This window comes from Lathyrus oleraceus, chromosome 5 (genome assembly GCF_024323335.1).
Source record: "Lathyrus oleraceus cultivar Zhongwan6 chromosome 5, CAAS_Psat_ZW6_1.0, whole genome shotgun sequence".
Classification (NCBI taxonomy): Eukaryota; Viridiplantae; Streptophyta; class Magnoliopsida; order Fabales; family Fabaceae; genus Lathyrus; species Lathyrus oleraceus.
The window spans coordinates 601,012,145-601,018,144 of NC_066583.1; positions in this window are offsets into that span (position 1 = coordinate 601,012,145).

A 6,000-nucleotide genomic window follows, 5' to 3' on the forward strand; every position below is an offset into this window, starting at 1 on the left:
CATCCAATCCACTGGTAGGATGAACACTGCTGGAGATATATTTCATTGAAACCCGCTCCACTCGGGGATAGCAACCTTCGGGCCTGGCTGCTGAGGAAACACCGTTTTAAACCTGCCGAGGATAATCATCCTGACTCAGCTAGGGGATCCACAAACCTTTGGATCTGCTGGGGAGTTAGCCCTCACAACTCTGCTTGGGGACCTAGCTGGGGAAATGAGAAAAGTTGGTACAGAACACCCGTCGACTCGTCGAACCACGGTATCCGCCTCCCAATCTCGTATCAGCTTTCCACTTTTGAGAACTCCCAGACTCGTCTGGGCCTTTTCTTTTCTGCTCCATCATCTTGTATTCCCAACCGCTCTGCGCTCGGCGAAGATCGAACTCCTGGGGATTATACAGACTTTTCAATTTTCCGACTTTGAAGAGTCTTCTTGATTAATTCCAAAGGTCGTCATATGCCTCGACGTCTTCTCATTGTCGCTTCTCTACCCATTCATTCGTCCCTGATTGGACCCTGCGGGAAATTTCTACAGACTTTCCAATCTTCAGATTTTGAAGAGTCTTCTTGATTAACATTCCAGGATCGGCGTACGTCTCAACGTCTCTTCGTCATTCCTTCATACATCCGTCCCTGATTGGACTCCCACGGGGATTTGTTTTTTGTCGACAAGCTTCCACATCACAACCTGCAAGTGAGTGAAAATAACTAACAGCACCTGCAAAACAGATCGTTAGATAAAACCGTGCCCCAGGCGTGTCAAGATTTCAACACTTGGGTCACTCAATCCTTCCAAATAAGATTTCAAGTTTCAATCTTATAAACATGCATCGGAAGGGACCTGTATGTCTTAAAATGCAAAATTCTTTATCACAAACAATCTGGATGTTTTTGCAATCAAAGTAGTAATGAAAACAAAAAACAAAATTATTTGACTGAATATGCATTTTATTGATTTGAAGTGTGGCTCAAATTGAGCAATACAAAGGAAGCAATTCCTGAAAAGAGGTAATTGCGCACAAAAGGAAAAATCTATCCTAATGGCAATGTGAAACCCGTGATCTCATCGAGTTCCAACTCGGTTATACCCCATATGTCCTCGGACTCTCCGTGCTTTCTGCCTCCTGAACAAGACGTTTCTGATTGATCCCTACCGGATATTACCCATGATGCTTTAACCAAAGCGCAAACGATCATGCTGGACGCAGTTGTTCGTTTCAATCCCTCTTTTGCCTGGACCGCCCTTTCGGGTTTTCAGTCCACCGGGATACCCTTTTTTGCCCAAGTCGCCTTTTCAGGTTTTCGACTTGCCGGGTGTACAGTTTCCTTTTTATCCCTAATTTTTGCCCGAACCTTTCTTTCTGTTTTTTGGTTCGCCGGGATGCCCATTTTTGCCTGGACTATTTTGTTCTTTTCGTCCAGCGGGTCTCTTTATACGAAGTATTTTTTAACTGCGTCCGCATTCACAGGGGATGGAAAATCCTCGCCATCCATGGTCGTTAACAACAAGGCTCTGTCAGAGAAAACCTTCTTGACCACGAACGGACCTTCATAATTCGGCGTCCATTTGCCCCTTCGATCATTTTGAGGAGGAAGGATCCTTTTCAGCATCATATCACCTACGTGATATACCCGAGGTCGTACCTTTCTGTCAAAAGCACGCTTCGTCCGCTGCTGGTATAACTGTCCATGACAGATGGCTGTCAGCCTCTTCTCCTCGATCAGGCTTAACTCCTCGTACCGGGTCCTTACCCATTCAGCCTCTTGCAACTTCACGTCCATCAGGACTCTCAAAGAGGGAATCTGAACCTCAACCGGTAGCACCGCTTCCATTCCATACACGAGTGAGAAAGGATTTGCCCCAGTAGGTGCACCGAGGTTCAATACCCAGGATACAAGCTTCATTCTCAATCACACCATCGGTGCCTTCAAACGTTATCCGAGCAACAAAAGCTTATTCACCTCAACCTCCCCATCAAACATCAGAATCCGTTCGGGTTCAGGGTCAGGCCCCTCCTCCGGGATCGGTTACTCTCAATCTTTCGATCAGAGCACCTCGAGATGTCCTCATCAGGGAACTCAAACTTCCTTGGTTGATAATCCTCTACGGGTTGCTGGGCGAGGTAATCAGACAATACACTCCCCTTGATTGCTTCCTGAAAGGTATACTGAATATCGTATTCAATCAAAATCATTTGCCCTCTTGCAACCCGTCCGGTCATTGCTGGCTTCTCAGGTACGTACTTGATCAGATCCATCTCGAAATCCACAAAGTGGTATGAATCAGCATATACTGTCTCAGTCGGCGAGCAGCCTATGCCAAAGTACATCAAGTTCCCCGAGCAGTGAATGTATTGTTTCACAGTCGGTAAACTTTTTGCTTAGGTAAATTGCATGCTCTTTTCGACAAGACTCGTCATGCTACCCCAATACACCTCGTAGACCCCTCGAAGGCCGTCAAATACCAGATTAACAATTGTTCCTTTCACAGGAGGCATCAGAATCAGAGGTTCCTGCTAGTCATTTTTTATTTTTATTTTTTCCAATGCCCCTTGGCAATCATTATTTCACCTGACCGTTTGATCTCTTTTTTCTTGAATGGGTTCCCACGTGGCTGTTAGGTGAGATGTGAACCATGACAGGTAGCTCAATCTACCCAGGAGACCACGAACCTCTTTCTTTATTCTCGGTTCAGGCATTTTTCTCTTTTCCCCCCCTTTTTTTTAAGCAGGATCAACCTCGGATTCCTCTCTGACAATAAACCCCCACATCTTACCGGACCGCACTCTGATAGTGCAATTACTTGAATTCAACCTCAGTTTGAATCATTTCAACTGGTCAAACGACTTGCCCCGGTCTGCCAGATGCCCCTCTCCTGTTTGGGACTTTGCTATCATGTCATAGCATAGAATTCAACCTCATGATGAATCATATCATGAAACAAAGTCACCATGGCTCTCTGATATAGGCACTGTCGTTCTGCTTCTCCAGAGGACAGTCTTCTCTCCATGGCAGCTTGTGCACAACGACACCGGTATCCGACCCTGGCATATCCTGACATGACCAGGCGAAGGTATCCACATGTCCCTTCAACAGGACTACCATTCTGCTCTTGACTCGCCTCTGAAGCGGCCCTAACTTTCATTTCCTTTCTGACCTCGGCAGTGCTTGGAATAACAACCTCAACCCGCTCCTCGTGCGGCTGAATCACCTTCTCCTCTTGTTTTGACAACTTGGCTAATTCCAGCAGATCACAATCTTCTTCGCCTTCTTCTTCAGCCTGATTGCTCGGATTGTCGAAGTCATATGAGGTGTAACCAAATTGTTATTAACGAGATCCGGAGAATTATTTTTGAATTCGGAACAAGACAAATAAAAAAAAAAGAGAAAAATGAAAATAAACATTGCCATTTTTATTTGTTTTTAAAACTGCAAAAATAAATGAAAAACAAGGAACACCGCTTTTTGACTGAAAAACATCCATTTATTAATGATGCAGAAGTGTTGCAAATTATGAACATGAGGTGGCCCTTACAATGGACCATTACGTGTCGGGAAACACGTATGGCTTTCATGCAAATAACATTGAGAAACAAGAAACATTACTCTTCCAGATGAGTGACAGTGCTGATTTTTCAGGCCTTCCAGTTCCCTGGTACGCACGATTTTATCCACGATTCCAGCTCGCGGTCGCTGTCACTCTCTTCACCCACTGTATAGGCGTGATCTGAATCTAGCATTCCAGCACTGACAAAGGTGAACGACGGACGACGTCCTCTGTTCTGCTCAGACGAGTCTTGACCTGGATGATAACCAATCCCAAACATATCCGCCTTTACCACAATGCCTATGATCTGTCCCCAGCCTGGGATCCCTCCATTTCTCACCACTTCCACCGCCTGTTTGTAAGAAGAAATGGACGGCTTTTTCTCTTTCTCAACACCAACGGCATTTTCCACCTTGACGGTTTCAGCTGCCAGACTGAGTGCTTTACACCTTGCATCGTCCATTTCTACTTTCATCTTTCTCTGGACCGATTCCCCAATTACTACACACCCCTTTGTGGCGATGGCCGCACAACAATCATCAACACGAGGGAAAGCTCCATTTTTCGTCGGGCGTTTTGGGACCACAGACATGGGCATTCTTAACTGATCCTTCTCAGTCACCTCTATCCCTTTCTTGTCCTTCGCCATCATCTCCACTTTTACAGGACCATGCCTTGTCACGGGGTTAGCACTATCATTTGTCATCGGTGCAAAATTGATTGCCTTAGAATCCACCAAGTCTTGGACCACATGCTTAAAAGCTTTGCAATCCTCAACATGATGTCCGGGTGCCCCAGCATGGAACTCACACCTGACATTCTCATCGTAACTGGCAGGCCTCTGATCAGGTTTCAACAGAGTCAACATCCTCGGCTGCACCAACCCAAGATCCTTCAACTTTTTAAACAGAGAGGCGTAAGTCACGGGCAACTTATTGAAATGACGATCTGTCGTCCTCCTTCTCACTTGGCCCACTGCTCTTTGTGTCCTCTGTTGAGGTGGTGGTTGCCGCTGTTGTGCAGATTGATCACTAGTAGGGATTGTTACCGTATCAGCATATGGGTGATAACGATCCTTACCGCGTTCTCTTTTGGCCTGCACACCACCTGATTCAATCTCCTTCTTGAGCTGACCATTGTCAGGGGGCTTCTTTGCTACAGAGCCAGAGGGATTTGTTTCTTCGGATGACGGAGCCTTTCCCTGAACTTTCTCCTTGATCATCCAGCCCTCAATCCTTTCCAATCTCTCGGCCATGGCTTTCTGCCCCAAGGCAAGCCCTTGCACAACACTGAACAAATCCCTCACCATCTCTTTCAGTTCGAGGATGTCGGCGTTGGGAGAATCCATCCGTTTGGATTTGTTGCCCCTAGCAGGATATCTGAGCAAACAAGCTATGCGCACCGGTTGACACCTACAAAACAACAAATGGGTTAGTATGACTCACGCATGCACCATCTATCCATATGAGGAAGATTCCGTCCTTTGATTCTGGTTTCATCGAGACGGATAATATTTCACCAATAACATTCTGACATCCGGATATCTCTCAACCAGATTCTCAATCCATAATACTCCCCATATGGCTAGATGTAGGTTCGATGCAGATGAATGCAAAATGAGAATGATGCAGATGTATGAATGCAATGCATTGCCATCCTCCAAGTCATCTGAACATCTGCTGCACTGAAGCCTGATCTCTGAACTGATCACAACCATCTGAGGGAATACCTAACCACAAATCCATCTCAAGGGTTCCGAAATAAACGGAAGACAGATACATCATCATCATCATCATCAGACAAACCCTGAACAGATACCTACAACCTCTGAATCGGCCCGGGGAATCCTGAAATAAACGGATCCCCACTGATAAATAACTCGGACAACATTTCGGCGTCTCTGAAATAAACGACCATAAATCCGACTCATAAATACGGCTCTGATCCACGGAACCAATAATCACCATCACAGTCACCATCTGATCATGCATCTGAAAGAATCACCCTCCCCTCACAAATAAATTCTAAACAGGTCATCCTAAGGCGGATAATAGTCTCGACAATCGGGCAGAGATACTCAATGGGTTTGCCCTTTCGGGTGTGCCATTGTAGCTCTCCTGAGATCATCTAAACCAAAGATCCGGGAAATGATCGGTCACCAGAGTCAATAGTTCAGATGAAGTAACTCAACCAAAGTGGAGTACCCCACAGAGGAAAGCACTATCAAATGAACCTCGTCTGGCTTGTGGTATGTCACGTTGCAACAATATGCTGATAAAGCAAATGAGGAACGTGAGACCACACTAATCCTAGGTGTACACTCGGGCCTGGGTTTTAGCCCCACTCAGAACACCCACCCCAAAACAGAGGAATCACCTGCACAGAGGACGTCGCAACCTAAACTATCCTAAAACGGTCAGAATAATAAATGCAATAACTAATAGCACAAGCAAC